The sequence below is a fragment of the Coregonus lavaretus genome (genome assembly GCF_964263955.1).
Source record: "Coregonus lavaretus genome assembly, chromosome: 13".
Lineage (NCBI taxonomy): Eukaryota > Metazoa > Chordata > Actinopteri > Salmoniformes > Salmonidae > Coregonus > Coregonus lavaretus.
The window spans coordinates 50,122,680-50,146,133 of NC_140000.1; the positions used below are offsets into that span (position 1 = coordinate 50,122,680).

The 23,454-nt window shown below is 43.3% G+C and overlaps 1 gene segment (V, D, J or C); it reads left to right on the forward strand.

Annotated features, from left to right (window-relative positions):
• The first annotated feature begins 14,073 nt into the window (after nt 1–14,073).
• LOC311140090 (Ig kappa-b4 chain C region-like) lies at nt 14,074–22,730 on the forward strand. The segment is given in 3 exons: nt 14,074–14,152; nt 21,244–21,303; nt 22,147–22,730.
• The last annotated feature ends 724 nt before the right edge of the window (nt 22,731–23,454 follow it).

Genomic DNA, 23,454 nt, shown 5'->3' on the forward strand with positions numbered 1-23,454 from the left:
GACTCCGGTCACCAAGACACTGAGGAGGGCTGACTGTTCTGGGTAGGACCCCTCAGTCACACACCCCTGTGGAGAGAGGCTGCTGGTTCCTCTGCTTTGACTCTGTTCTGAGATCAGATGTTCTCTGTTTTATTGATCACTGACATGTAGACTAACAGAGGGCTTTGCTTGAGTTCATGTGTCAATCCTGTCTGTAGTGTGACACTCTGGCTCTGGGACTTTTGTATTTGAGCCAGGGTGTATTTTGTTTTGTTGGGTTTTGGTTTTGTATTTCTAGGTTTGCCTTTCTGTTGGTTGTATTTCTAGGTTTGGTCTATGACTCCCAATCGGAGGTAACGAGTGTCAGCTGTCGGCTCGTTATCTCTGATTGGGAGCCATATTTATTCTGAATGTTTTCCTGTGGGAATTGTGGGTTTTTGTTCCTAGTCAGTCATTGTTGCAGAGGACTTCACGTATCGGTCGTATTTTGTTGTTTTGTTCCAGACTTTGATAAAGAATAAAGTCATGTTTCTTGGACACGCTGCGCCTTGGTCATATTTAGACGACATCGACCCTCGTGACAGAAAAACCCACCATAAAAGGACCAAGCAGCGTGTCAAGCGGCAACAGGACCTACCTACACAGGAGTTATGGACGCCTATCAAGGATTCATGGACTTGGGAGGAGATACTGGATGGAAAGGGTCCTTGGGCACAACCGGGAGAATATCGCCGCCCTCGTGAAGAGCTGGAGGCAGCTAAAGCCGAGAGGAGGCGGTATGAGGAGGCAGCACGGAGTCAAGGCTGGAAGCCCGTGGGTACTACCCAAAAATTTCTTGGGGGGGGGCTAAAAGGGAGTGTGGCGAAGTCAGGTAGGAGACCTGCGCCTACTCCCTGGACTGACCGTGGAGAGCGAGAGTACGGGCAGACACCGTGTTACGCAGTAGAGCGCATTGTGTCTCCTGTACGCAGGCATAGCCCGGTTCGGTACATTCCAGCTCCACGTATCGGCCGGGCTAGATTGAGCATTGAGCCGGATGTCATGAAGCCGGCCCAACGCATCAGGCCACCAGTGCGTCTCCTCGGGCCGGCTTACATGGCACCAGCCTTACGCATGGTGTCCCCGGTTCGCCTACATAGCCCGGTGCGGGTTATTCCTCCTTCCCGTACTGGTCGGGCGACGGGGAGTATACAACCAGGTAAGGTTGGGCAGGCTCAGTGCTCAAGGGAGCCAGTACGCCTGCACGGTCCGGTATTTCCGGCGCCACCTCCCCGCTCCAGCCCAGTACCACCAGTGCCTACACCACGCACCAAGCCTCCTGTGTGTCCCCAGAGTCCTGTGCGTCCTGTTGCTGCTCCCCGCACTAGCCCTGAGATGCGTGTCCTCAGCCCGGGACCACCAGTTCCGGCACCACGCACTAGGCCTTATGTGCGTCCCCAGGGTCCAGCATGCCCTGTTCCTTCTCCCCGCACTAGCCCTGAGATGCGTGTCCTCAGCCCGGGACCACCAGTTCCGGCACCACGCACCAGGCCTATAGTGCCTCTCGGCCGGCCAGAGTCTGCCGTCTGCCCAACGGCGCCTGAACTGCCCGTCTGCCCAACGGCGCCTGAACTGCCCGTCTGCCCAACGGCGCCTGAACTGCCCGTCTGCCCAACGGCGCTTGAACTGCCCGTCTGCCCAAAGGCGCTTAAGCCGCCCGTCTGCCATGAGCCTTCAGAGCCGTCCGCCAGACCGGAGCCGCTAGAGCCTTCCGCCAGACAGGATCAGCCAGAGCCTTCCGCCAGACAGGATCAGCCAGAGCCTTCCGCCAGCCATGAGCAGCCAAGCCAGATCCGTCAGCCAGCCATGAGCAGCCAGATCCGTCAGCCAGCCATGAGCAGCCAGATCCGTCAGCCAGCCATGAGCAGCCAGATCCGTCAGCCAGCCAGGATCCGCCAGAGCCGTCCAGCCAGGATCCGCCAGAGCCAGCCAGCCAGGATCCGCCATTGAGTCCGGGGCTGTCCCTTAGCCCGATGCTGTCCCTTATCCTGGTGCTGCCCCTTATCCTGGTGCTGCCTCTTAGTCCGGTGCTGCCCCTTAGCCAGGTGCTGTCCCTTAGCCCGGTGCTGCCCCTAAATCCAGGTGGGGTAAGTTGGAGGGTGGTCATGTGGAGGAGGCTAGGGAAGCGGGTGGTGACTAAGGTGGGGTGGGGACCACGACCAGGGCCAGAACCGCCACCGTGGACAGACGCCCACCCAGACCCTCCCCTAGACTGTATGCTGGTGCGCCCGGAGTGCGCACCTTTAGGGGGGGGTACTGTGACACTCTGGCTCTGGGACTTTTGTATTTGAGCCAGGGTGTATTTTGTTTTGTTGGGTTTTGGTTTTGTATTTCTAGGTTTGCCTTTCTGTTGGTTGTATTTCTAGGTTTGGTCTATGACTCCCAATCGGAGGTAACGAGTGTCAGCTGTCGGCTCGTTATCTCTGATTGGGAGCCATATTTATTCTGAATGTTTTCCTGTGGGAATTGTGGGTTTTTGTTCCTAGTCAGTCATTGTTGCAGAGGACTTCACGTATCGGTCGTATTTTGTTGTTTTGTTCCAGACTTTGATAAAGAATAAAGTCATGTTTCTTGGACACGCTGCGCCTTGGTCATATTTAGACGACATCGACCCTCGTGACATGTAGCTTGAGGTTGTATCAGTGTTAGATTTGATATGTTCTGCTTTTATTACTATTAGATAAGGTAGGAATGTTTGCTTTGATGCTTCAATTATGTACAAATCTATAAAAATAAAGATTTGCCTATGGAACAAATATTTTTGTTGTCTCTTTAGTCTTAAATGTTGTTGAATGATATATAAATACAGTTAGCTCCAAAAGTATTGGGACAGTGACAAATATTTTGTCTCTGTACCAGTGGCGGCTCCTGAAAAAATTCTCAGGAGGGGCAATTTTTCTGATGATTTAGGTGACCTACACACATTTAAAAAAAAGATATGTCCAGCAACAACATGAAGACAGGGGCAGCATATAAGTCAATACCAGAAGCATTTATTGACTGACCTCAAAAGTGTTGGCTTACCAGGGTTGGTGGAGCCCTCAGTTTCATCTTTGCCTCGCAAAGCTAACTCAAACACTCCGCAAAACTTCACACACTGGATTAGCCGGCTGAGGATGTGGCGGTTCTTGCTAATGTCGTAGTAAATATATTTGTTATAGTGAATATGGAATATGATATGTTGAGTAAAATGTTGTGCTAAGATCTATTTAGGTCAGGAGCTGGTTATAAGTTCTGTTCCTATCCAATAACAATGGACAAAAGGGTCCTATCTTGTCAGCCTTGTCAGCAGGTGGCCAAGGACAACACCCACGCCATAGGCCTCTCAGTTCTTCCAACTCACGAGTTCTTGCTCTGAGGACACACACACACACAAACACACACACACACACATCATCACTGTTAAACACACACACACACACACACATCATCACTGTTAAACACACACACACACACACACAAAAATCCCCTCTCTTAGGCTGAACATTTGAAGACAGAGAACCCGACTCAGAGCCAATGCAACAGTGACAGTAGCCTGGAGGTGACCTCGCCCAACTCATCAGGACCAATCAGAAGATCAGAACTACTAGATTGAACCTACTTCATTTATTGCATAAAATGTCTGCACACAATGTTTCGGGGCTCTCTTCAGATAATAATAATAATAATAATAATATGCCATTTAGCAGACGCTTTTATCCAAAGCGACTTACAGTCATGCGTGCATACATTTTTGTGTATGGGTGGTCCCGGGGATCGAACCCACTACCTTGGCGTTACAAGCACCATGCTCTACCAGCTGAGCTACAGAAAGTGGATACTCATGGATGCGCATTGCAATTGTAAAATGTCAACACAATTGGAGACACCACGTCATTTTTGGAGACATGTTATTGACAGTAAACTATTGTAGATGCGACTGCTAACTAAATAAAACATTTTAGCTGGCTAGCTAATCATCTTAGCTAAATGTGGGGCAAACAATTCAGTTATTTACCGTTAATTTGAGGGATTGGGGTGAAAGAAATCGAGTTACATAGTGATACTTTACGATATACTGTATTGACAATATCGCAATATTTTAGCGCTAGTTGGCTGTACCTGCACCAAAACACCATTATTGTTCCTTCATAGCTTGTTCTCAATCTTTTCACATTGGGAGCCAATTAGTTTTCAGCACTTTTATTTCCATGACTGATCAAAACTCGTTCTCATGGCTTTCTGATCCCTCTGCAACAGACATATGGTGCGCAATAAAATCACAGTATCGAATCGCAATACGTATAGAATCATGAGACTCGCAATGCTGATGCATATATCTTATCGTGAGGTTCCTGGCAATTCCCAGGCCAAGTTCATTTGCCACAACAAATCTCTTCGCTAGCAAACGCGATGTCTTCTCCAAAACGACAATGTGTCTCCAGCAATGTTTACTTTTTTGACGTTCTATGGCATCTCCACTTTCCAAGCATATATGACCACATGTAATATTTTGGTAAGTGATGCAAATAGTGAACTATGTAGGGCCAGGATGTAAAATATATGTAGCTGCAGCAATTTCTCTTATCTGATATGGTAAGTAATGGGGCTTAATGTATAGCTCCCTAAGAGTTTGACGAACGGGTCCGTGAACGCGATTCCAGATATATTTACCTCTGAATAAACTGCCTTTATTACACCATATCCACATCCAGTAAACTTGTGATTATCAACACTAACCTCATCGTTGTGGCGGCGGACAGCTAGCCTGTATCCCTCGTCATCCAGTTGAGTGAGTGGCAATGTCTTTTTTCGTTCGTACCAATTTTTGGAAAATCCTCGGGTGTAGGACTTTCCGCCTTTAGTAGAAACCTGTTGAATTATTACATTTGGTCTGGGAGGTCCTAATTGTTTCGTTGCCAATTTATCTTAATTTGTTCGCCGACAAAAAGGAACTTCTTTCAAAGACACAATCGAGTTGGACTGAAGCCTAGCCATTTTGATAGTAGTAGTGAATTGATTGAGGCTGCTACCTGGTCTTTTCTTAGTTACGTTCATTCGTGGTTACGTTATGTATGACGAAAGCGCGTAAGTGCAAGCCCACAGACACCCATAGAGAATGTATTGAAAGCTTTGAAATGTGAAAAAATTTGATTTTACATGACAGGCTATGAGAGACTTCTGGGCGATTTTCAACCTGACTGAAATCGCCCAAAAAACGGGCGGGGCCATTTGAAGCACGACTTTAGCCTGATTTGACATTTAGTGGCTGTCAGATCAGACGTGAACACTGATAACTGCTGTTGCCGTGATATAATTTTTTATAAATTTATTTAAAAAAATTATACATTATTTTTTTTTTTTTTTTTATAATTGATTAGAAAAAAAATCCCTTCCTTTTCCCGTTTGGCAGTGCGTCGCCCATATCGCCCTATTGAACAAGCCGTCCCTGCTCTGTACTCCAGTACTTTGGATTTAACATGATACAATGACTATGAGGTTAAAGTGCAGACTGACAGCTTTAATTTTAGGGTATTCATCCATATTGGGTGAACCGTTCAGAAATTACAGCACTTTTTGTACCTAGTTCACTTACAGTATATGTGTATTAAAGTAGTCAAAAGTGTAGTATTTGGTCCCATATTCATAGCACGCAATGATTACATCAAGCTTGTGACTCTACAAACTTGTGGCCAATACAAATGAATGGTAAATAATGTATTGTGTCATTATAATGTATTGTACTGCACAAAAGCTGAAGATCATAGGCACATCCAGGTACTTTTTGCAGGTGCTGGAGTTCTAGGTGAATTCATGAAAAATCCAAAGGAAAACACTGCACACTGTTGCTCAGTGATTTTATTATACCAACGTTTCCACCCTTAGGTCTTCATCAGGGGCGGCAGGTAGCTTAGTGGTTAAGAGCGTTGTGCCAGTAACCGAAAGGTCTCTGGTTCTAATCCCCGAGCCGACTAGGTGAAAAATCTGTCGATGTGCCCTTGAGCAAGGCACTTAACCCTAATTGCTCCTGTAAGTCGCTCTGGATAAGAGCGTCTGCTAAATGACTTAAATGTAAATGTAATCAGGCATCCAAATCCCAGACAGGGGTGGAAGGTCCTATACATAGGGGCAGTACTCAGTGACATCACTTCCTGAAAAAGGAGGTAACCCATTTCATGTAAACTTCTAGGAGCCACAACGGCTCAGCCGGGAAGTGGTAGGCCACACAAGCTCACAAAACGGGACCGCAGAGTGCTGAAGCGTAGAGCGTAAAGATCTTCTGTCCTCGATTGCAACACTCACTAACGAGTTCCAAACTGCCTCCGGAAGCAACGTCAGCAGAAGAACTGTTAGTCGGGAGCTTCATGAAATGGGTTTCCATGTCTGAGCAGCCGCACACAAGCGTAAGATCACCATGCGCAATGCCAAGCGTCGGCTGGAGTGATGTAAAGCTCACCACCGACTCTGGAGCAGTGGAAACACGTTCTCTGGAGTGATGAATCACGCTTCACCATCTGGCAGTCTGACGGATGAATATGGGTTTGGCGGATGCCAGGAGAACGCTACCTGCCCGAATGCATAGTGCCAACTGTAAAGTTTGGTGGAGGAGGAATAATGGTCTGGGACTGTGTTGTGGAAATTCTTACACAGGGACACTCAAAGTCAATCTTAAATGAATCATTGTTCATTATCAGCGCGCTGGAGAGGTTCCAGCAAACTTAATGCATCATATTGAACGTCTGTCAGGAGCTCTGCTGGGGCAGTCCCAGCAGTTGTCTTATATACGGCTATACACAGACAAGGTATATTTGCATGATTTAGCATAATTAATGAATCATTACTGTTTTGTTCCATTCATGTGACTGACCAATAACGGTTCATAAAATGTGACATACCAATACCTCACAAGGCTTCTTCTCTCTAAGCTGAGACCTTGAAACAGAGATATCTTTCGTTCTCAAAACAAAGGTCTGGGCATAATGCCAAATTGCAACTACTGATACTGAGGATTCGTTCAGTCAATCACTTGCATTAACACAGAAAACAGTTATTAGGAAAGCACATGAATAGAACACAGAAATTAGTTATTAGAAAAGCACAAACATAAAAAATTTCCAGCACAGCTGTTTTTCATGATTCGGGCTATGCCCCTTAGTTCCAGTGAAGGGAACAGCATACAATTACATTCTAGATGATTCTGTGCGTCCAACTTCGTGGCAATAGTTTGGAGAAGGCCTTTCCTGTTTCAGCATGACAATGTCCCCGTGCACAAAGTGAGGTCCATTCAGAATGGTTTGTCGAGATCGGTGTGGAAGAACTTGACTGGCCTGCACAGAACCCTGACCTCAACCCCACCGAACACCTTTGGGATGAATTGGAACGCCGACTGTGAGCCAGGCCTAATCGCCCAACATCAGTGCCCGACCTCACTAATGCTCTTGTGGCTGAATGAAAGCAAGTCCCCACAGAAATGTTCCCACATCTAGTGGAAAGGCTTCCCAGAAGAGTGGAGACTGTTATAGCAGCAAAGGGGGGACCAACTCCATATTAATGCCCATGATTTTGGAATGAAATGTTCGATGAGCTGGTGTCTACATTCCTTTGGCAATGAAATGTACCTCACGGCGCAAGGAGCGAAGAAGACCTGTAGACACAGATCTCAGTTATTTAATGTTAGTTATTACAGACAGATCTTGAAATTACAACACTGCAATTGCAATTATTTTATTTTATTTATGTCCAAGATTGCTAGCTACAAAGTGAACTGGCCAGCTAGATAACTTTAGCTGCCTCTAGATCCAGTTTGCCAGCAGAGCAGCACTCGCCACAAAGACAGGTAAGTCACTTTTGCTTTTAGAACTTTCTAATAATCTCTAAAGTTGTTTGACATGCGATCACACCAGCTAAATACAGTACCAATCAAAAGTTTGGACACACCTACTCATTCCAGGGTTTATCTTTATTTTTACTATTTTCTACATTGTAGAATAATAGTGAAGACCTCAAAACTATGAAATAACACATATGGTATCATGTAGAAACCAAAAAAGTGTTAAACAAATCAAAATATATTTTATATTTGAGATTCTTCAAAGTAGCCACCCTTTGCCTTAATGACAGCTTTGCACACTCTTGCCATTCTCTCAACCAGCTTCATGAGGTAGTCACCTGGAATGCATTTCAATTAACAGGTGTGCCTTGTTAAAAGTTAATTTGTGGAATTTCTTTCCTTCTTAATGTGTTTGAGCCAATCAGATGTGTTGTGACAAGGTAGGGTTAGTATACATAAAATAGCCCTATTTGGTAAAAGACCAAGCCCATATTATGGCAAGAACAGCTCAAATAAGCAAAGAGAAATGACAGTCCATCATTACTTTAAGACATGAAGGTCAGTCAATCAGGAACATTTCAAGAACTTTGAAAGTTTCTTAAAATGCAGTCGCAAAAACCATCAAGCCCTATGATGAAACTTGCTCTCATGAGGACCCCCACAGGAAAGGAAGACCCAGAGTTACCTCTGCTGCAGAGGATAAGTTCATTAGAGTTACCAGCCTCAACCCAATTGAGATGGTTTTGGATTAGTTGGACTGCAGTGAAGGACAAGCAGCCAACAAGTGCTAAGCATATGTGGGAACTCCTTCAAGACTGTTGTAAAAGCATTCCAGCTGAAACAGGTTGAGAGAATGCCAAGAGTGTGCAAAGCTGTCATCAAGGCAAAGGGTTTGTTTAAGACTTTTTTGGTTACTACATGATTCCATATGTGTTATTTCATAGTTTTGATGTCTTCACTGTTATTCTACAATGTAGAAAATTGTAAAAATTAGTAGGTGTGTCCAAACTTTTGACTGCTACTGTATAGCTGTAAAAAGACTGTTGATGAAATGGGTTGTTTCTATGTAGCTTGCTCTCTAGCTTGGTTGTAGTCTGTAGGCTGCAGTAGGCTAACAGTAACGTTAAAGTACTAGCTAACTACACCTTTACTGAATGACAACAATGTAGCCTGAACACTTTTCTGTCTAGCTAGTTGGGATTAGAAAATGATAAATGAACATATGAAGAGATCACACATTCATGCAGCTGTGGTGGTGTCACTTTTTTTTTGCTATCTACCTGCTTTAAAGAGTGAAAATACTCAAGCCTTTATCCATACCAGCAGGTCTCCCACGAAAAAGGGATGTTGACTTCAACCAGGTAATTAAAGCTTAAATGTTCTGTGCACTCTCACTAGATAGAAGTGTGTGGTTCAGTGGCAGATTTTCAAAAGAAAATAGACAATGATAATATCAGCAAATCTCTATCAGATTAAACACACCTGTTCACATTCATTTACAGATGTTACTTAGATTGAGGATTATTTCCATATCTGTTATTGCTCATGGTGTAACTATGTGCTGTTGTTTCTAAACCCAGAGCAAACCAAAAGCTGCCAGATAGACAACGGTGATAAATATCTCATTCATATTGAATTTTATTCATAAATGTTGCCACTTAATTTACTGTGTGGATATCTTCATAAGTTATGCATACTTAATGTTAATATTCCATTACCCTTGGTCCTCCATTCCCGAACGTGAAGGCACCTGGCCCTAACAGGAAGGACCGGAATAAAGTGTTGGCTTAGGGTATGACTTTGTATTGAGTCAAATTAAGATCAAGTTTATATTTAGATTTAGAGTGACTGACATGAATTGGAGCATGAACAGGAATAGTCTACACTCTAAACTGTAATGCATTTGCACTGTAATGCATTTGTCAACAACTGTTGTGCCAATTAACGCATATCACAACGGTCGAGAGGTGCATACACACTTGCAATGTAGCCTACATCCATTGTTAAACTAGTGATGACTAAAGCCTTGATGACTAACGCCTCGATCACACCGACAGTGTCATTGCGTTTTGGTACACCAGAAGTACATTTATTTCCATTGGAGCGCTGCGTTTGCCTTGCAGCATTGCGTTGCAGAGGCAGTTGCATTGCGTTCTGTGTGGTGCATACTTTGGATTTATCAGAAGTATGCATCAAATTGTATGTGTAGACGGCTTGACAGAAATGGTAGCAGAAGGTGAATGTTGAACATTTGTTGCACACATATCCAGATGATGCTGAGTACTATTTTGCGCAATGACGCTGTAGGTGTGATCGAGGCGTAACCCCTAGAGGTTTTGTAACTTCACATGATTAAGCCTATGTCAATACAGATCTGAATGTTTGATATCCTTTTTACTGTACACTGTTAATAGTAGTTGATGCCAAAGCTAATCACTAAATGTCCTTCTACAAGGCTTCGGTCAGGTTGACAAACGTCTGTGTCATATGAACACACACACACAGCAGGAGTTGCCAGGGTGAGTACACTGAGCGACGTGATCACACAGTTTACTCTCTGCCTCTCAATCACACGCTCACTCACTAATGCACTCACTTACTCACATGGTTTAGCTTCATGATTATTCTTATTTAAGGTAATTGGGCCTCTATTTCAGGAGATAAATGACATGCATGACCTTCTGGCTCCAACAGCACAGGCCCAGCTCTAACAGTGGTACTCCCTACAAGCTGTCCTGTTCTGCTCCCCTTTGGTGCCAGCTCCTGCCACAACAAAAGAGGCTTGCTCTGAAGAGTTCCTGCTGGATACAGGTAATTAAAATGATATTACACACATACTTATTGTGCAGGCACTAACTCATTCTGTCACACGCATGCATGCAGGCACGAACACATACACACACAAACACACACACACACACACACACACACACACACACACACACACACACACACACACACACACACACACACGCACACACACACACACACACACACACACACACACTCATTCACTCACTCACTCATTCACTCACACACTCGCACACACACACTTGGTTCAGGTTAGTGTATAGTATAGGCTTTGTCATTCAAATTATATTGCCCCTCTCTTTCAGATCTGCCAAGCACACCTCTGCCAGCCACTCCACCACTATCCTTGACATCTTCTCCACTGTGCCCATCAGGAGATGTGGTGTTGCGTCTTCATCTTGGACCACGGCCGATGGACAGAACCCATTAGAGCTGCCAGTGATGTCCTACTGGCCGAGAACCAAGAGGAGAAAGAGATCCTAAAGTGGGTGGATCTGCTTTGCTCTTAACACCATCACAGAGTAGCTCCTAGAGACATACAGCTGTAGCATTATGTTACTTCAGAGAGTGAAACAGTCAGTGTCCCAATCACGTCCCCTGCCAGCTGCACTTACACAGCAGAAAGCCTCACCAATTCAAGGATGCCATTTGAGGATTTTGCTTCCACTGCCTTCTTTCAATGGGAGCTGGAGGCCTCGAAACAGAGGGGGGCAGTGAGGAAGGAGCGAACTGAGGAAAGAGAAAATCCTCAGAGCAGCATCCTTCCGGCCGTCTGTACAGGTTCTGCCACCAGCCGCTGAAACTAGGCCCCAACAGCCCTCACACACACACCGGCTTACCTTGAGTGGCTGGAAAATATCAACTGCCTAGCCAAAGTGTTTTCCATGTACCTGGCACATTGCATTGGACGGAGCTCCAACAGTCTGCCTTTTATGAGACTGAAAAGTAGAGATGGATGGTGGAGTAGGGGGAGTGACTTTACAGACACACAAACACACAGAAATACATAGGAGCTATTTCCGTAGATGGAAGTAGTTTGGACTGTTTGATTTGTATTTATTTCCCAGGTACTGTCCATTCTTTTACCTTAGTGTACATACATGGCTGTATATCACTGTATATATTATTGTTCATTGCTATTTAGTGTTACTGTTGCACAAAGACCAACATTTTATTTTAATCACGGTGAATATGTCTTGTATTATAAACCAATTGCTATTGTTAGTGTGTGAATGAGTTTGTTGTACAAAGGATTGTGCTCTGACACTGTCATAAATATGGCTTTGATTTCATTAAAGTAAACCTCAACGTAAAGCAATCTTCTGTTTGTTTTTTATACTGTAATTATATGAATGAAAAAGGCAAATACAACGTCCTCCAAATGAAAGACGTCCTCCAGCAATTTCTGAACTTTTACTTTCGAAAGCTATATCCCAACTATAAATACCGTAAATTACACACACTAAAGGGTAAAAACTAGGGGTGTAACGATTCGTTTTAACAACGATTCGATTTGTATCACGATTCGTGGTTGTCGATACGATTCAAGGACGATATTGGTTCATTTAGAACGATACGATCCGAAACGATTCAGTGGCTTGAAATCGATTCAGTAACCTTTTAGCCAAAAATTCAACCAGTGTGACTGAAATAAATACCTGGTAACCAGTTGCATTTTAATGGCTGGCAATAGTCTTGATATTTTTAACAGTGTTTCATGCCTCCATGCAGACCATCTGGTATCCCATTTTCTTCACATAGCTTTATTCAGTGCAGCAGTTTTTTTTTGCTCTAGCATCGCTCACACCATCAGCGGAGAGTTACGAGCCAAGTTGCAGTCTGCTGAATTTTGGGGGCTGCTTTTTGATGGATCTGATGTTTAGCTTTATGGAAAGAGAAAAATATTAAACAGAGCTTGCCGCTGTTCTTCATTCAGCTTGTCTCGCCATCTCGCAAGTGGGCGACTGGACATTTATTCTCGGCTAGCTTTTAGCAATGGCTTGCGCCACATTCGTGTGCTCCTTGCTCTTTTCATGTTTGTCAAATAAAGGATGGTTGAAATTCTTTGAGCCTTTATAAAATGCACCTGTTTTGTCTGCTAGATGTGGATTTGAGCGGCAAATCTTGCACCACATTTCAGTGCGCTCATCGTTAAGTATTTTCTTCGGCTCTGGCTCCAGTTGGCGTTTCTTTGTAGGTGGCGAAACGCCAAAGAAGCTGCTTAATGTCTGTTGCTTTTTGGACATCCCTGACAGTAGTTGACAAGCAACATGTCATGTGTAAGGTTAGATGAGAAGATCGGTCAAGTACGCAAAGGCGCGTAGTAACACAAGTGGCATTACGCATTCCTGATTTTTGTCGCGCTTGCGTATCTGCGTACCAGTTATGTGCACAACTGCATATAAAGTCTGACGTGCTTAAATCAAATGGGTTATTTCCTAGTATCGATACAATCGATTTATTACATTTTAAAACGATGTTAGATCGATATATGTTGTCCAAAAGGCCAACTCGCCGAGCACAGATCGATGTAGTTGGATCATATGAATATAAATCGATACATCGATGTAGTAGATGGATCGTTACACCCCTAGTAAAAACAATACCTCCTTAACAAAATAGTGTTTTTTAGACAACTTGTTAGGCATTTAAGGAGTTGCTCTGATGAGAATATGTGATGTCATCATCATTTGCTTGAGGAACAATAGAGGAGCTTATGTTCAGGGCAGGGTACTGGGCAGAGGCCGGCTAGTGGTGACTATTCAACAGTCAGTTGGCCTTGAGATAGAAGCTGTTTTTCAGTCTCGGTCCCAGCTTTGATGCACCTGTACTGACCTCGCCTTCTGGATGGTAGCGGGGTGAACTAGCCGTGGCTAGGGTGATGAGGTCTTTGATGATCTTCTTGGACTTCCTGTGACACCCGGTGTTGTAGATGTCCTGGAGGGCAGGCAGTGTGCCCCCTGTGATGCATTGGGCAGACTGCACCACCCTCTGGAGAGCCCTACGGTTGCGGACGGTGCCATTCCAGGCGGTGATACAGCCCAACAGGTGGTGTTACAGCCCAACATCTGTAAACGTTTTTGAGGGTCTTAGAAGCCAAGCCAAATTTCTTCCGCCTCCTGAGGTTGAAGAGGCGCTGTTGCGCCGTCTTCACCACACTGCCTGTATGGGTGAACCATTTCAGATTGTCGGTGATGTGTTTGCCAAGGAACTTTAAGCTTTTCACCTTCTTCACTGCGACCCCATCGATGTGGATGGGTGCGTGCTCCCTCTGCTGTCTCCTGAAGTCCACAATCAGCTCCTTCGTTTTGTTGACGTTGAGGAAGAGGTTATTTTCATGGCATCACTCCACCAGGACCCTCACCTCCTCCATGTAGGCTGTCTCGTCTTTGTTGGTAATCAGGCCTACCACTGTTGTGTAGTCTGCAAACTTGATGATTAAGTTGGAGAAGCGCGTGGCCACGCAGTTATGGGTGAACAGGGAGTACAGGAGGGGGCTGAGCAAGAACCATTGTGAGGCCCCTGTGTTCAGGGTATTGGAGGTGTTGTTGCCTACCTTCACCACCTGGGGGCGGCCCGTCAGGAATTACAGGACCCAGTTGTACAGGGCGGGGTTCAGACCCAGGGCCCGATCTCAATGATGAGCTTGGAGGGTACTATGTTGTTGAAGGCTGTGCTGTAGTCAACGAACAGCATTCTTAAATAGGTATTCCTCTTGTCCAGATGGGATAGGGCAATGTGCATTGCGATGGCGATTGCGTCATCCGTGAATCTATTGGGGCGGTATGCAAATTGCAGTGGGTCTAGGCTGTTGGGTAAGGTGGAGGTATGATCCTTAAGTAGCCTCTCAAAGCACTTCATGCTGACAGAAGTGAGTGCTATGGGGCGATAGTCATTTAGTTCAGTTACCTTCCCTCTCTTGGGTACAGGATAAATGGTGGGCATCTTGAAGCAAGTGGGGGCAGCAGACTAGGATAGGGAGAGATTGAATATGTCCGTAAACACTCCAGCCAGCTGGTCTGCGCATGCTCTGTGTACGTGGCTAGGGATGCCGTCTGGGCTGCCAGCCTTGTCAGGGTTAACACGCTTAAATTTCTTATTCACGTCGGCCACGGCGAACGAGAGCTCACAGTCTTTGGGAGTGGCGGTTGCCCACATCGACGGCACAGTGTTTTCCTCAAAGAAATCGAAGAAGGTGTTTAGCTTGTTCGGGAGCAAGACGTCGGTGTCCGCGACGTGGCTAGTTTTCCCTTTATAATCTGTGATTGTCTGGAGTCCCTGCCACATACAGTGGGGAAAAAAAGTATTTAGTCAGCCACCAATTGTGCAAGTTCTCCCACTTAAAAAGATGAGAGAGGCCTGTAATTTTCATCATAGGTACACGTCAACTATGACAGACAAAATGAGGAAAAATAATCCAGAAAATCACATTGTAGGATTTTTAATGAATTTATTTGCAAATTATGGTGGAAAATAAGTATTTGGTCACCTACAAACAAGCAAGATTTCTGGCTCTCACAGACCTGTAACTTCTTATTTAAGAGGCTCCTATGTCCTCCACTCGTTACCTGTATTAATGGCACCTGTTTGAACTTGTTATCAGTATAAAAGACACCTGTCCACAACCTCAAACAGTCACACTCCAAACTCCACTATGGCCAAGACCAAAGAGCTGTCAAAGGACACCAAAAACAAAATTGTAGACCTGCACCAGGCTGGGAAGACTGAATCTGCAATAGGTAAGCAGCTTGGTTTGAAGAAATCAACTGTGGGAGCAATTATTAGGAAATGGAAGACATACAAGACCACTGATAATCTCCCTCGATCTGGGGCTCCACGCAAGATCTCTCGTGGGGTCAAAATGATCACAAGAATTACAAAAATCACAAAAATCCCAGAACCACACGGGGGGACCTAGTGAATGACCTGCAGAGAGCTGGGACCAAAGTAACAAAGCCTACCATCAGTAACACACTACGCCGCCAGGTACACACTGTCCAGGCCCGTCTGAAGTTTGCTAGAGTGCATTTGGATGATACAGAAGAGGATTGGGAGAATGTCATATGGTCAGATGAAACCAAAATAGAACTTTCTGGTAAAAACTCAACTCGTCGTGTTTGGAGGACAAAGAATGCTGAGTTGGATCCAAAGAACACCATACCTACTGTGAAGGATGGGGGTGGAAACATCATGCTTTGGGGCTGTTTTTCTGCAAAGGGACCAGGAAGACTGATCCACTCCTGAGTGACGCAGTGGTCTAAGGCACTGCATCGCAGTGCTAACTGTGCCACTAGAGATCCTGGTTCGAATCCAGGCTCTGTCGCAGCCGGCCGCGACCGGGAGACTCATAGGCGGCGCACAATTGGCCCAGCGTCGTCCAGGGTAGGGGAGGGAATGGCCGGCAGGGATGTAGCTCAGTTGATAGAGCATGGCGTTTGCAACGCCAGGGTTGTGGGTTCGATTCCCACGGGGGGGCAGTATAAAAAAATATGTATTCACTAACTGTAAGTCGCTCTGGATAAGAGCGTCTGCTAAATGACTAAAATGTAATGTAAATGTAAAGGAAAGAATGAATGGGGCCATGTATCGTGAGATTTTGAGTGAAAACCTCCTTCCATCAGCAAGGGCATTGAAGATGAAACGTGGCTGGGTCTTTCAGCATGACAATGATCCCAAACACACCGCCCGGGCAACGAAGGAGTGGCTTCGTAAGAAGCATTTCAAGGTCCTGGAGTGGCCTAGCCAGTCTCCAGATCTCAAACCCATAGAAAATCTTTAGAGGGAGTTGAAAGTCTGTGTTGCCCAGCGACAGCCCCAAAACATCACTGCTCTTGAGGAGATCTGCATGGAGGAATGGGCCAAAATACCAGCAACAGTGTGTGAAAACCTTGTGAAGACTTACAGAAAACGTTTGACCTGTGTCATTGCCAACAAAGGGTATATAACAAAGTATTGAGAAACTTTTGTTATTGACCAAATACTTATTTTCCACCATAATTTGCAAATAAATTCATAAAAAATCCTACAATGTGATTTTCTGGAATTTTTTTCCTCAATTTGTCTGTCATAGTTGACCTGTACCTATGATGAAAATTACAGGCCTCTCTCATCTTTTTAAGTGGGAGAACTTGCACAATTGGTGGCTGACTAAATACTTTTTTCCCCCACTGTACGTCTTGTGTCTTTGAATTGCGACTCCACTTGAATGTATTACGGAGGGCATAACTGGACTCTTTGTACCATATTCCCAGTCACTTTGCCATGGTGAAATGCGGTGGTTCTTGCTTTTAGTTTTGCGCGAATACCGCCATCTATCCACAGTTTTTGGTTTGGATAGGTTTTAATTGTCATAGTGGGAACCAAATCCCCTATACACTTCCTGATGAACTCAGTCACTGTGTCAGTGTATACGTCAATGTTATTCTCAGAGGCAACTCAGAACATATCCCAGTCTGCGTAATCAAAACAATCTTGAAGCATGAATTCCGATTGGTCAGACCAGCGTTGAACAGTCCTTACCACGGGTACTTCCTGTTTGAGTTTCTGCCTATAGGAAGGGAGGAGCAAAATGGAGGTGTGATCTGATTTGTCGAAGGAAGGGTGGGGGAGATCCTTGTATCAGTTCCGGAAGGGAGAGTAGCAATGGTCGAGAGTTTTGATATGCGAGTAGTGCAGGCAATGTGTTGATAAAACTTCAGTAAAATGTTCCCTAGATTTTCTGTATTAAAGTCGCCAGCTACAATAAATGCGGCCTAAGGATATGCGGTTTCCAGTTTGCACAAAGTCCAGTGTAGTTCCTTGAGAGCCGTCGTGCTATCGGCTTCAGGGGGAATATACACGGCTGTCACGATGAACGAAGAGAATTCTCTTGGGAGCTAATGCGGTCGGCATTTGATTGTAAGGTATTCTATGTCGGGTGAACAAAACGACTTGAGCTCCTGTACGTTACCACAATCATATCATGAGTAGTTAGTTATGAAACATACACTTACGCCTATCCATTTCCCGGAGTGTTGTTTTTTCCTGTCTGCGTGATGTACTGAGAACCCAGTTGGCTGTAAGGACAGGGATAGTATATCTGGAAAGAGCCATGATTCTGTGAAACAGACAATGTTACAGTCCCTGAGCTCGTCTACTTTATTGTCCAGTGACTGAACATTAGCGAGTAATAAACTCAGAACCAGTGGATGGTATGCATGCCTCCTGAGTCGGACTAAAAGTCCACTCCGAATACCACTTCTCCGCCGGTGGCATCTTGGAGCAGACGCTGGGATAAGTGAAATTGCATTGGGGGGATCAAATTCAGGAAAGTCGTATTTCTGGTCGAAATGCTGGTGAGTTACTACAATGTTAACAGATTAACAGGAGAGGTCTAGATATTACAATGTTAACAGATTAACAGGAGAGGTCTAGATACTACAATGTTAACAGATTAACAGGAGAGGTCTAGATTCTACAATGTTAACAGATTAACAGGAGATTTTTCACCTAGAACCAGCGACTTTTCGATTACTGACACAACGCTCTTAACCACTAAGCTACCTGCCGCCCCATAGAGTCTTCTCTACCTCCAACCCCCTGGGGACAGAGTGAACATCTGGTGACAGTACTGCTCTATTCTGGGACAAGCAGAACCACCCAGCCCTGTCTATGTAAATCTCAGTTTCACTCCCACAGCTACCAGTCTAGCAGTTGACCAGTTTCACTGCCTGAAACACCCTGAACTGGGCCAGATGTGAGGGAGAGGACTGGTTTGAACCTCTACGGTGGATTCAGGGAGGGAGACATAACAGATATTCCATCATATACTTAATGACAGATAATATGAGTATTATACTTTATGTGTATAGTGTATATAGTACAAAGGAGGCTGGTGGGAGGAGCTATAGGAGGACGGGATCATTGTAATGGCTGGAATGGAATGAATGGAACGGTATCAAACACAACATTTATTCAATTTCAGGCATTACAATTAGCCAGTCCGTCCTATAGCTCCTCCCACCAGTAGTGTACATGTGTCTCATGTTTGAGCCCAGCATGATGTCTCGTTCACAGATCTAACAGTCAGTAACCTGCTCATCAAAATAGTTAATATAATGCTAGAAGATCACATCCATTTAAATCAGACATTTGGTTAAGGTCCAAATGAGAACTTGTTTTAGGTGCTGAAGTGATTGTAACTTTGAAGTAATGTTGATGTCATAACACCTTTTGTTTAACTTCTGTAGATCTTGCTTTGCATATGGACAGGTATTGTGTTTCAAAACTTCAAAGAACTGTTATATACACTTTGAGCCCATGACAAATACTATCAGTCATGACCATGATGATGTTAATGATGAAGGTGGTAATGTGATCTGAATGATTCCTTTCTAACCACATCGTCACGTCACCAGCGTTCCATGTCACTGTCTCTTCCCCCTCAGCACCTGCAGTAGGTCCCAGCTGTAGCAGTACAGTCACTGTGCAGTCTGACTGAGGGAGGTTTTTGTACGACTCTGTATCACTGTGTGAACACATATTTACTATTGGGATGGTGGAAACTCTGACAGTAGTAATCTCCTGCATCTTCAGCCTGGACTCCACTGATGGTCAGTGTGAAGTCACTCCCAGATCCACTACCACTGAATCTAGAAGGAGTCCCAGAATGGCGTGTGTTCCCTGGGAGCATCATGAGTTTGGGTTTTTCTCCAGGTTTCTGTTGGTACCAGGATAGACACTGATGGCCCCATGACTGACCATTGTAACAACCACTATTCACATTACTGCTGGTTTTACAGTTCAGAGAGACTGTCTGTTCTGGGAGAACAGCTTTCACTGCAGGAGTCTGAGTAACAGTGATCTGTCCTTTGGATTCTGAAAGAAAAAACAAGTAATTGTACATTACCAGTAATTAAAACCACATTCTTAACAATTTTTCAGTCCACTCAAATTGTTTACTTTTCATTATACAAAAACATAACTCCTTTTTTTTTTTTTACCCTTGATGTAAAAAGCAAGTGTCCAGATGAAGATGATGATAAAAGTCATGGTTGTTGTGGGTTCTGTTGTCATGAAGGACAGCTCTCAGTCATGAAGTGTTAAACTCACAGGGATATAAATGCTCTCAGAGCAGCGGAGCAGATATATTATGCAAATGAATGTTTCAAATCTAGTTCAGTTTCCAAGTAGGCTTCCATCATTAGAAAATATTTTGTCCTGCGTGAGATTGGTTTTATAATAATTAGGTGGGTGCTTATATTTGCCCTATTTCACACGTGTATTATACACGTGTAAATTGTAAATGTATTTTTTTGCATATCCCAACTCCCCCTGAGACATCCTCGGAGACTAGGGTCAAGGCCAGGGTCTGCCATTGTCAACGGCGACCATGGATCAATTAGGGTGCCTTACTCAAGGGCACATCATCATATGTTTCACCCGGATGTCGGCCCGGATATTCGAAGTAGCGACCTTTCAGTTACTGGTCCAATGCTCTAACCGCTAGCTACCTGCTGCCCCTTTAATAACATCAAACAGCAACTGTTTACTCAGATAACTGATGCATGGCAACTTTTATGTCACACCACCATTGTATTTTTATTCTGATGATGATCAGATATAATGAACTGTCTGATCACTCATGCTTGGTCTCTCATGTAAGTTCCTCTAATCAGTTAGTGAACACTTCTCTAAACTAAAGCTGGTAGGATTCCTCTGGTAGTGTTGTCTGTCCTCTGTGACTTTACCACCACTGTTAAATGTGAGATCAACATCTTTAATAAAGGAATATACAACATGGATCACTATCAGTACTGCTGCTGCTGTTGTCTTTCATATGGACAATATGGAAGAATACTAGCAACACTGGATCTAATGCTGGACTGTACCTACAGACTAGGAGAACATCTGATACACAGAAGAAGGAAAAAATACTCATATCTGGATTTAAGTTACAATTCATATTTGTATTATCTAGAAACAGCTTATATGAAGTGTTTGTTCTACCTGGAAGATGTTAAAGTGTATTTGTGTTGATTATGATTCTGTATGAGTGATCTTCACTGTAACAGCTGCAGCATCACAACACAGAGATGTTTTTGTACCAGCAGTAACAGGGATTGTATCACTGTGGTTGACTTTTGGTAGCGGCACCAGACTTGATGTTGGAAGTAAGTAAACAGAAAATTAACTGTTTTATTCCCCTTTTGATGTCGTGAGTCAATATCTCTATTAATTGGCCTCAATATTGAGGATTTTTGAAATTACTTTTTTTTTTTAGATTTTTTGAATAATACCCAAGGCTTACACATACTATGGCCAATTTGAATATGAATGTTATTACATCTAATCAAATTTGACCTGCATTTTTGAAAGATGGAAGTGATTAGCCTACATTTTAGATTGGTTCTATGAATAAACATACTGCACCTAGTAGGAAATGTACAAGAAATAGTAGGTTTCTGCTCAATGTTAAGGAAAACTAAATAAAAATCACTTTATTTCAAATTGAGTAGATGAAATCTTTTCTTAACAGTATTCATACCATAGTAGAGTTAATTATTTGAACCACAGTCTAAAGAAATTCAGCTTGCCACATGTGTGGAAGGTTTTTGTACGAGCAGTAATAGGGTTTGTATCACTGTGGTACACTTTTGGTAGCGGCACCAGACTTGATGTTGGAAGTAAGTAACAAGCTCTTTTGATATTTATTTCAGCTATTTTTTTAAAAACATATTTTACTTTCTAAAAAATATAGTTATTTCTATTACTTTTGACGAAGCCTTCTTTCAAATAACATTTTGTTTAACCAAAATGTTAAAATGTAGGTGTTTATGTATATGTCTGGTTTGATGGATTGCAGAGTATAATTCTAGAATGATAACTACTTAATAATATTGAATATAGTTGTTGCATTGTGTATTACAGTTCTTGTGCGATTGTTGATCTTTAACTCTCAAATCTTTTTGGTTAAATTGGGCTTTTGAATGAGCCTTCTTTCAAATAGATATTTATGGAATCAAAATGATAAATTGTAGGATTATTTGTATGTCTGATTTGTATATTTCCTAATTCTGATATAACAACTATTTAATAGTATAGTATACAGTATTCATCATTGTTGAATTGTGTTCATGGTAGACTTCACTGTTAGTGTGAAGACAAAGGGTCTCAGTTATGTTTGTAACAGACTTCATGATCTAACAAGGTTGATATGTGATGAAAATACTATGAATATGAGTAGGCTATTCTGATCAGATCCATTCCTAAACAATATCTGTATGACATGTATAACTGACACCATATGACTAGTAACTCTAGTTATTTAACCACTTTATACTTGTTAGGTTCATAAATCTGCTTTGTATCATATTACTTTAGTGTTTTCTCCACATCTTTTAAACTATCTAACTTCTACATTCATATTTAGAGGTCACTTTATTTTGATGCGTACTTTGCTGAAGATAATATCTTACTGTAGCTGTACTTGATGTAGTTACTTAGTTGATGTGTTCTGTTTGTTCCAGGTAACAGAGCCCCCACCCTCACCGTCCTGCCCCCCTCTAGTGAGGAGCTGTCCAGTACAACAACAGCCACACTGATGTGTCTGGCCAACAAGGGCTTCCCCTCAGACTGGACCATGAGCTGGAAAGTGGATGGGACCAACAAGAAGCAGGAGGCCAGTCCCGGGGTCCTGGAGAAGGACGGCCTGTACAGCTGGAGCAGCACCCTGACTCTCACTGCCCAGGAGTGGACCAAGGCAGGAGAGGTGACCTGTGAAGCCCAGCAGAAATCCCAGACTACAGTCACCAAGACCCTGAGGAGGGCTGACTGTTCTGGGTAGGACCCCTCAGTCACACACCCCTGTGGAGAGAGGCTGCTGGTTCCTCTTTTTTTACTCTGTTCTAAGATCAGATGTTCTCTGTCTTATTGATCACTGACATGTAGACTAACAGGAGGCTTTGCTTGAGTTCACGTGTCAATCCTCTCTGTAGACTGAGGTTTTATCAGTGTTAGATTTGATGTGTTCTGTTTTTTAAATAATTAGATACTGTAGGAATGTTTGCTTTGATGCTTTGATTAATAGATGAAAATAAACATTTTCCTTTGGAACAAATATTTTAGTTGTCTCTTTCAATAATTAGACTTTAGTCAGAAATATATTTGTAAAGCCTGATTCACAGTTTCTTTGAAAATGATCAGACCTAAATGTCATAGCTTAGTTATTCACTTGAAAAAACATTGTCATCAAACTGTAGGTCATAATAACACAAGATTAACAGGAGAGGTCTAGATACTACAATGTTAACAGATTAACAGGAGAGGTCTAGATACTACAATGTTAACAGATTAACAGGAGAGGTCTAGATACTACAATGTTAACAGATTAACAGGAGATGTCTAGATACTACAATGTTAACAGATTAACAGGAGAGGTCTAGATACTACAATGTTAACAGATTAACAGGAGAGGTCTAGATATTACAATGTTAACAGATTAACAGGAGAGGTCTAGATACTACAATGTTAACAGATTAACAGGAGAGGTCTAGATACTACAATGTTAACAGATTAACAGGAGAGGTCTAGATACTACAATGTTAACAGATTAACAGGAGATGTCTAGATACTACAATGTTAACAGATTAACAGGAGAGGTCTAGGTACTACAATGTTAACAGATTAACAGGAGAGGTCTAGATACTACAATGTTAACAGATTAACAGGAGAGGTCTAGTTACAACAATGTTAACAGATTAACAGGAGAGGTCTAGATACTACAATGTTAACAGATTAACAGGAGAGGTCTAGATACTACAATGTTAACAGATTAA